Source organism: Macrobrachium nipponense, chromosome 30, assembly GCF_015104395.2.
Source record: "Macrobrachium nipponense isolate FS-2020 chromosome 30, ASM1510439v2, whole genome shotgun sequence".
NCBI lineage: Eukaryota > Metazoa > Arthropoda > Malacostraca > Decapoda > Palaemonidae > Macrobrachium > Macrobrachium nipponense.
The window spans coordinates 694,412-703,958 of record NC_087218.1 but is presented as its reverse complement, the minus strand read 5'-3'; positions in this window follow the sequence as shown (position 1 = coordinate 703,958).

The window sequence follows — 9,547 nt, the reverse complement described above, 5'->3', positions numbered from 1 at the left end:
ATCTAAGGGTATACAAAATATTATCTTACATCCTGCAAAATAAGGCGTGTTTATCAAAGGAAAATCCTATAAACTTTCAAACATATTAAAATCCGTTTGAACAAAAAAGAGACAGTTAATCAAATAATAACTTATATAAAGGAACTATACATTTGTCTCATAAATCGTAACATTGTTCAAATGACCCAACAGAATTCTCCCACACCCGCAGTCGCAGTTTGCACGCAAAATCTTGAGAAGCATGCACCCTCAAATGTCTTAGTGGGTGTAAAAAGACTTTGCTGGGATCTGAAATTTTAATCCTTCCCGACACTCTGAAATATAATGATTTCCGCGAACAAAGCCCTAGACACGGTTGACTCGCAGCAACAAGTTAATCTAGTAATCCACAAAACCTATACATATAAATATCGCATTTTTTTATTGTTGCTACTTTTTAATCACGCCCAATCAGTCGTAGATGATTCTCTCTTATACTCTATCTAAAGTAATATCCGTAAAGTCATTCAAGCAGAGGTGATTCAGCAGAAATTTTTTTTTTATCTTTTATCTGAATACCAGGATGTTTCTCCACAAGCGAGCGATCTCTGGGAAAAACGGATGTCATTGAAAACAAAATACGGTCTAAGGACAAACATGAAGCTATATACGTACCTTCGTATAGACTCCCAATGCAATTTCAAGATAGAGATAAATGACGAAGTTGAAAAATGTTAGTAATAGGAGTCATTAGGAAATCAAATAAGCCCATATAATTTTTCCCTCAAACGTCATGCCATAAAAGATCGGACTTGGCGTATCTGCGTAGATTTCTGTCGCTTAAACAAGGAAACGACTCCCGATAGTTTCCAGTGCCATGTACCGATGACATCTTATCTCTGTTGGGTTAGAATAAATTTTTCACCAGCTTGGACTTACTTAAAGGCTTTTACCAGATACAATACCTAAGTGCTTGTACCTCATACACCGTTTTCAGCACACTCAGGGGACATTATCAATTTTTACGTATGCCTCCGGCTTATGTTGCGCCCCAATTACAATATAGTGTTTGGAGACTTTTAGGGGATACCCTACATGCTTATATGGTTGGTCTTATAATCTTTTCTAAATACCTTAGAAGTACATTCACATAAACTAGAGCTAGTGCTACAGAGACAAAGACAAATAATCTCAGAGTAAAATATCTAAATGTGAGTTTTTAAAAACTGAACATGTTTTAGGTTTTATGTGTCTGGTCAAGGTCTTAAGTAGTCCATGGTAAGGTGACGGCTATTCATAACTTCCGGTACCTATTAACATAAAAAGGGGGATGCAGCACTTTTGCGCTGTAGTGGGTATTACAATCGTATGTAAATATGTAACTCTTCAATCAGGACAGCTCCTTTAACAGATCTTACGAAGAAGGGCATAGATTTATTATGGTCAAAAAAGCATCAACAGGCGTTCGATATCTTAAAAGCGGAATAATGCAGCTCACCTAACTTAAAAATCCCTGATTTAATAAGGAATTTTTTTTTATTGCAACAGACGCCTCAGACCAAGGGGTAAGAGGGGTACTACTTCAGTAATATGATAAACAGATCTTTCCTATAGCTTTTTATTCATGTAAACTAAAGCCCTTTGAAAGTAAATATACAGTAATAGGCAAGGAAGGGCTAGGTATCTTTAACTCACTAGTACATTTTAAGTTCATAATCTATGGCTATCCTGATAAAGTCCTTACTGAACATGAGTCCTTTACCGAGTTTTTCAAAGGCTTTAATCACAGTCCAAAAGGAACTCGGTGACAAATGATCATTCAGGTCTTTGGAGCCAAGATAAGATTTCTACCTGGGAAAGCAATTATCATAGCTGACGCATTATCCCGCAATCCCGCACCATACTGCAAGGAACCATTAATTGAACTAAAAAAAATATAGAAAACATCCGTCCCTTTGGTAAAACCGTATCTAAACAAGAAAATTCCTTAACCGAAGAGATCGCGAGCATTGAATATCTGGGTTGGAGCGCAGAACTGTTACAAACTGAACAAAGCAAGTGTCAACAGCGATAAGCAAAACAATAAACACTTCGAACGGAAACAGGGTCAGCAGCAATAAGCAAAACAATAAACACTTCGAACGGAAACAGGGTCAGCAGCAATAAGCAAAACAATAAACACTTCGAACAGAAACCCTAAAGCAAAAGTATATTTAAAGTATGTGTATCAGAATTATGTAATCAAATGTAATATTATATGTAGGTCCGTGACGAGGAAAACCCGAAGAACACAGCAGGTGACTAACGACCAGGTAGTAATAATAATCTCTTCATACCAATCGTCCTAAACTGGTCATCCAGGGTTCTCTATTATGTCACAGAAAGCCAAATCACTGTTTTACTGGCCTACAATGCTTACAGATATAAAAAGCACATAACTAATTGTAACACGTGTCATGAAAACAAGGGATACACTAAGATACCTGTCAGTTTAAGAGCCTATCACGTGCCAAATCAATCCTTGAAAGAATACACGTAGAATTATTAACAAAGTTACGAGTCTGACAGAGCAAATAAACACTTCTGAGTGTTAATAGTTCCTTGACACGTTATATAGAATTAATAGCACTAAAAACAAACACCGCAGTTGAGTGCGCTAGGAATATTTATGAGTGCTAAATCAGTAAACATGGAATTCAACACATGATAATCTGACTCGGGTGGTGTAAATCAATAATCTCCTTAACTCGTGTGAATTCCTTTCCATTAAGAAAACCAATAATATATTTTATCACCCAGAGTCAATCGGTTTGGTAGAATAACGGATAAATAAAAAAGTGTCAATGTCTTACGAGTTACATTCGTGATATTGGATCCGAACTGGATTATAGCGGTTCTCGCGGTTTTAAATACCTTTATCATTCATATCTTGTATCTGTAGAAATGATACCGCAAGTAGCCTTATACGGTACGCCGCTAGAACACTCTTCCACATATTCAAGCCAACCATTAATTTATCAAATATATATAAAAAATATATAAATAAATAAATATAAAAAAATAAAATAAATATGGATACAAGTGGAGTCGATATAATACACTCCGTAAGAAGTCGGAAGGGTTACAAATAATAACAAAAAAGGAATCACGATAAAATCAATAAGCAAAACGTAACCATAGGTTAATTAAAATATCCAAATATATATGCGTAAAGATTTGAACTCTAACTTAACGCTTTGGTAATGACAAATAAGCTAAAAGTTCAAACACATATCAAAACCTACTGACATATTGTCTGTCCCGGTGATTTATATTCGTAGTCAATGAAAATAAATAAATAAATAAATAAATGAAATAAAATCAAATCAAATAGATTTTAAAGTCAGGAAGTCTAGAAGTGAAAATGTATATCTATGGAATAATCCTATATGGATCTTACAGGGCAAATAATATATATAGAATTTTGTATGGAAACCTTTTTTCAATAGTTGAATAAGGAAACTCTAATTTAACATAATTACATTTATTTACAATCATGCAGATTTCCAACATGAAACTAATATATTGTTCAATTTTGGTACTGTTTTTTTTTTTCCAGACATTCTTCTCGTGTGGGTCGAGTATTGAAAAATAAAAAAAATTATACTAAAGTCGTATTTATTACAGCAAGTAATGTAACTCTTAGCTGGCTGAGAGCAATCTCTTGCCAGGACTACGTCATCAGTTCTGAAGGTGCATGGAGCGTCTGCCGACTCATCATTGTTCTTTATAACCTCAATAAACCGCTTGCGAAGCAGATTGACTGGAGAGAGGAATGCTTAGCTCGTGAACTTCACATGTGGTTCAAGGGTCACCATGACATGACATAGCCATAACCTATTCTTATCCGTGTGTGCAATGCAATTAGTTAAGGATTGCAATCATTTTAAAATGAATAAACAAAATAAGCAAACAGAATTTTTATAACAACAAAATGAATTAATTTTTTCTGAACCTCATAGACAATTAGAGTCAATAAATCAGCTTATGACATTGGTAAACGGACATTTAGAAGTATCAAGGCATGTATATGAAAAATTTACTTGCAACATTAGCCTATGACAATTCAAGTAAATTACATTCATGGGAAAATGTCACATTTTCTTGAAAAACCCAAAGTTTATATAGAAATTAGTTACATACTGGGTTTTTTCGTTGCATCCCCTACCTATTAATAAAGTTTTAAAAATTAACCTCAGAGGATGCGCGCGAGAAATTTGAATATGAAACTTTTGTTAGGGGCACATAGGATCGGATTTTATCACAGCTTAATTTCAGTTAGCATAGAGAAATACAGAATCATGATTAATATTCTCTTTGACTCTTATGTTGCCTGGCAATCTTACAAATAGCTCCGTTTTCCACTTCTTTGTCTAGTAACTTACTACCAGTAATATCGAATTTTCTTTGGGATTCGTATTGATATCTGTTTATTTTTTATAATTATGGATATTTTTACGGTCATCACAAACCTGGATAGGTTCACTCATTGTTAATGCCATGGATAAAAAGTTTGTACAGCTGACTCTTTTGAATTCCAAAAAATATCAGCAAATTCATGTGGGTTAAGTCTGGTCTTAATGGCTCTCTCCTTCCCGTATTTGATGTTGTCTGAATTCACTTTGCCCTTGTGACAAGTATAATTTCACTTGCAGGCTGATTAATGGAACCTGGTTACAGTATCCTGCAGTACGAGAGTTTCACATCGCAACTTCAAAAAATCGTTCGTCGCTGCGGACGACGGCAGTCAAGTAACAACCGCCTACAATGTGAAAGGAATAAGCACCATCATAAGTGAACAAACTTATCTTGAGGACTTCTTCGACCGACACCCGTATCCCGTCGTTAATCTCGTTTTAATGCGGAATGCTCCGGCGGCTGTCGGAAATCGACTACAAAAGGGACATACTTCCGACAATTACGACCAGAAGGATATTCAACTCTACTTTGCTGGCGAAGGACTCGTGCTGGGGGTGATTTTATTCATCGCGAATGTAATCGTGTGGCTTAGGATGCAGAGAACAAGTATGAGGCCGAAATAGAACGTTGGACCCCGCCAGGCAATTTTCCCCTTGTTTTTAACCATTTGGAATTGGCCATTTCATTTGGCTATAGGTGGTTGTCTGGAACTGTGTAATGGACGAAAAGTTGTTCGAACGCTAGTTAAATGTGTAGTAGTATAACGTCAGTCATGTATCCTATATATATAAAGTATCATGGATCCTATATATAAATGATCATAAATAACAGAATCGAAATATATTTTTGCGTGTACGCACTAGGAATCTATATATAAATGATCATAAGTAACAGAGTCGAAATATATCTTTGCATGTACGCAGTAGGAATCTATTTAAAGTGCACATATATTAATCATAATTATATGAATCCATATACATTTGTATAAACAAATCAGGTAGCCTATAATCAATCTGTTACCTTTTATCTTACCAATAACTGCAGACATATAACAGTTAGCATAAAAATCAACGAATCAATCAGCATAAACATTAATAATTTTATCAATTCATATATGAAATTTTTATCAGTTAAAATATGATTTTTATCATGTTATCAGAGTACATTAGTATTTTCTGTAGCATATGTATCTTAATGAGATGAAGTGAAAAACTGTATCAGTATATATCACGTGATCACTATTATTTACCAATATCATTATGTTTTAATATCTTATTACTTGAATCTGTATTTGTGTACACCATGAATTTTTTTACTTATAAGTACTTTCTATTTATCTATATATATTCACATAGTGTCTGTATCACACTCCTATAAGTCAAATGCAAGTCAAGCTTGAGTAATATTCAGTAGTTGGTTTGGTAGCTGACCGAGCTTTTATGTAAGTGATTACATAATAAAAATATGTCTATGTTATTCCATATATATAAAAGACTAAAACTAAAGAGGTCAACCAGATTGCTTGCAGGAATGTGATCAGACTAGAGACGCTAAAGATGACGTATACAATAAAAGTAGGCTAAGATAACATGCCGTCACCTGTAGTCATTCATTTGTTTTGAAAACATTAGTCCAAGCTCCCTGCTTGAGACAACTACCGCGACCTATAATTCAAACGGCCTACGTGATCTGTAGTGTGTCTCATTTTGTATGTATGTTCATATGTTCGAGCTACTGTCTGCTCCTTTATGACTTGTAACCGAGATGGTAGTCAGAATAGAGTTAGCCATCATCATTGGCAGACCTGTACCTCTTTACCTAAGCTTTATCATGTAGAACAGAACAGAATAGAGTTAGCCATCATCATTGGCAGACCTGTATCTCTTTACCTAAGCTTTATCATGTAGAAGAGAAGAGAATAGAGTTAGCTATCATCATTGGCAGAAGCGATCAAGCTAGCGTCATTAGAAGACCTGTACAATCCTACTTGATCTTCACCATGTAATCTCCGAGAATATAAGTATTTTTATACTTCGTGTTTTCTACTAAGAACCTCACATCATTGCCGAATCATCATGAGTTTAACACATCGTCGTCATAACCAAAGAAGATAATACCGACTTTGTAAGTGATCTACAAACCCCAAGACACTCCAATGAATATGGAAGTGCAATACCAACCGACTTAGCGTAAGATTATCGCAAGTCTAACATTACCTCATAGGGCGCCTTATTATACAAGGCAACAGCCCTAATATATATATATATATATATATATATATATATATATATATATATATATATATATATATATATATATATATTTATATAAACGCCTCAGTTCAATACTCTACCACAAAAGCTACAGATATGTGTGAAACCCCCAAATTTAACGAACACTGAAGGTCTAAAGAATCCAAAAGTTATGACAGAGAAGAACAAGTACTGTGTGCGTGTATACATGGATTCACACACGCATTGTATATTAATCTGGAATAATACTCAAATCCATGAACACAACATTAAATACCCTACCTCCTATCGACTGACGTATCCTGGACGAGACCATTGTTGGCAGTGCAGTTCCAGCAATTCGAGCTGACCGTCTTCCAGCACTGGAAAACCTGGAATACATTTATGAAAAATCATAACAAAACTCTGGACATTTAGTTCCGCTGATGACTGAAACCTTTTTCCATTCTGAGTTTCGAAGGAGCCAGCATATTTTAAAAAAGTGGTTAGAATTGCATGGGATATCCCACTGTTAAAACCTTGGTAGATCTTGGTAATAACCCCGCATCAGGTATTTCTTTGGAAATTACAGTTTCCTATAGTATTTGGGTTGCTTATTAAGAATTTGATGTTATTTTTTGGGGGGTCGACTGTACTTAACCCCCAGGGGCCAGTACTAAACACGGCGTAATACATTTGAAGCCCCAATCCCTAGTGGCTGTCGTATTCGCGGGAACGTTCCTTGCAGTCCGAGCGGAGTTATTCCTTAGAATTACCAAAACCTTTTATTTCAAAGCATTATCTTATATTTAATATTACGTCATGGCATGAATTTAAGTTATATAATTTCTGTGCTTTGGTCATTAAAGATCGGTTTTTTCCACTGCAGTAAACATAGCAACTTACCCAAGTAGATGCTTCAAGTTTGTCATAAGGAAATGCTAGTTAACCATAACACCCTTTCAAAAGCTTCACTGGAGTTGCAGAAAGAAATTACATTACAGGATATTAAATATATATATATATATATTATATATATATATATATATATATATATATATATATATATATATATATATATATATATATATATATATATATATATATATAGATGTTTATCCCTTCTTTATAGCAACCCCCCCACACACACACACAATTATCTACTCAGACATAGATTAAAGGTAACACTAGATCAATCTAAATTCAGATTGAAATTATTCCTCGTTGATCTGACAGATTCGGGAAACTTCCTGTCAAAATATGGCTTCTGGCATCCATGATCCCACAGCCAAAGTTGATATCTTTCCTGTTTTTACGTCTTCAGAACCGAGGCCAAAGCTTCTCAATAACCTTGTGTTTTGGCGTTATTTGTTGCACAACCGAAGCTGAAAGCTTTTCAGTAATACGTAAGTTGTATATCAACAGTTTTATTAATGGAGCTGAAGTGTTCTATGAGTCCTATATTCTGACAATGACAGTTTCACATCCTGAGTTGGTTTTCAAGTAATCCTAAGTTCTGACGACGACTTTCACAGCCACACTTGATAGTTTCTCAATAATTCTTACTTTTGATGTAGAACATTTACTCATTTGCTGTTGATTTCGAATAGTGTAGATTTATTTATTAGTACTGGTTATAAAACAAATTCTGAAGGGACATTCTTTATTTCATCGGATCTTCTTTGAGTATTAACAATCTTAAATGTAACTCCACCAAAAAAAAAAATTTAGGAATTGTCTTACATAAATTCAATTCTTCACCACACGTTAAAAAACTGACTATGCTATATATACACATAAACAATCTTATGATCGAGAGCTTTGTATAAACGGCTCATACAGAGCGAGAACCTTGACTTCATAAACCAGCATAATAGATTCTGTCGCACTGTACAATGTTACAATGATTATAGAGCACCGATAGTGCTTACTTTCTTTATAAACTGGTAATTTGTAACAATACAAATGACTTCGTTTTTGTCTGTAAGATTCTAATATTTTGAAACCTTAATTGTAACCATTAAGAAAGATATGGTTATGTGAAATTGATCAAAAATAGCTCCAATGCAACTTTGCGTTTTATACAATTATTTTAACAAGTCTTCTTGCATCACAAAAATGTTACTGAAAGTGATTATATAAAACGGTATGCAATGTACATTATATAAACAGATAAAGACGTCAGCCAGATAGTCGAATTCTATCACAATTCAAGGAGTTACGATTCAGGAACATTTTGTTAACAATGTTGACCAACTTTGCTGGGCCGTTGGTAGGTTGGCAGAGCATACTTTTGTCAAAATTTACTCAAAAAATAAGTTATCAAAACTGATTGTGCTAAAATCCTTCATTATTGTTTTACTGCTTTAAAAAAATCATAAACTATTTTAATCGGAAATGGCTTCTTTAAACTACTTATGAATTAGCCACTTTTTCAATATAAAGCTCAAGAAAGCAAAATTCGCATCATTGCACACAATTAAAGCTCATAAATTCTGTGCTACTTTATTTTTTTCGACAGTATCCGAGAACTAACGTCCAGTACCTTATTCTTACGCACCAATAGATCCTTTATTGCTTCCCATCGAAGTCTTCCTTCTGTAGCAACTTCCACTGAGGTAGTGTTGAATCCTATCTAAATCGAGCGCCTTTCTCATTCGCATTTCTATTCTCTGGAGCAATGACTTTGTTCGTAAATGAGCAACGAAACTTGTATCACATAATCTCTCCATTGAATGAAATACCTTCAGTTTTTTCAACTGCAATTCCCAACCCCACACCCCCCAACCCCATCCCACCCCAACCCCTTCCCACCCCAAAACCCCATCCCACCCAAAACCCATCCCCAACCCACCCCAACCCCACCCCACACCCCCAAC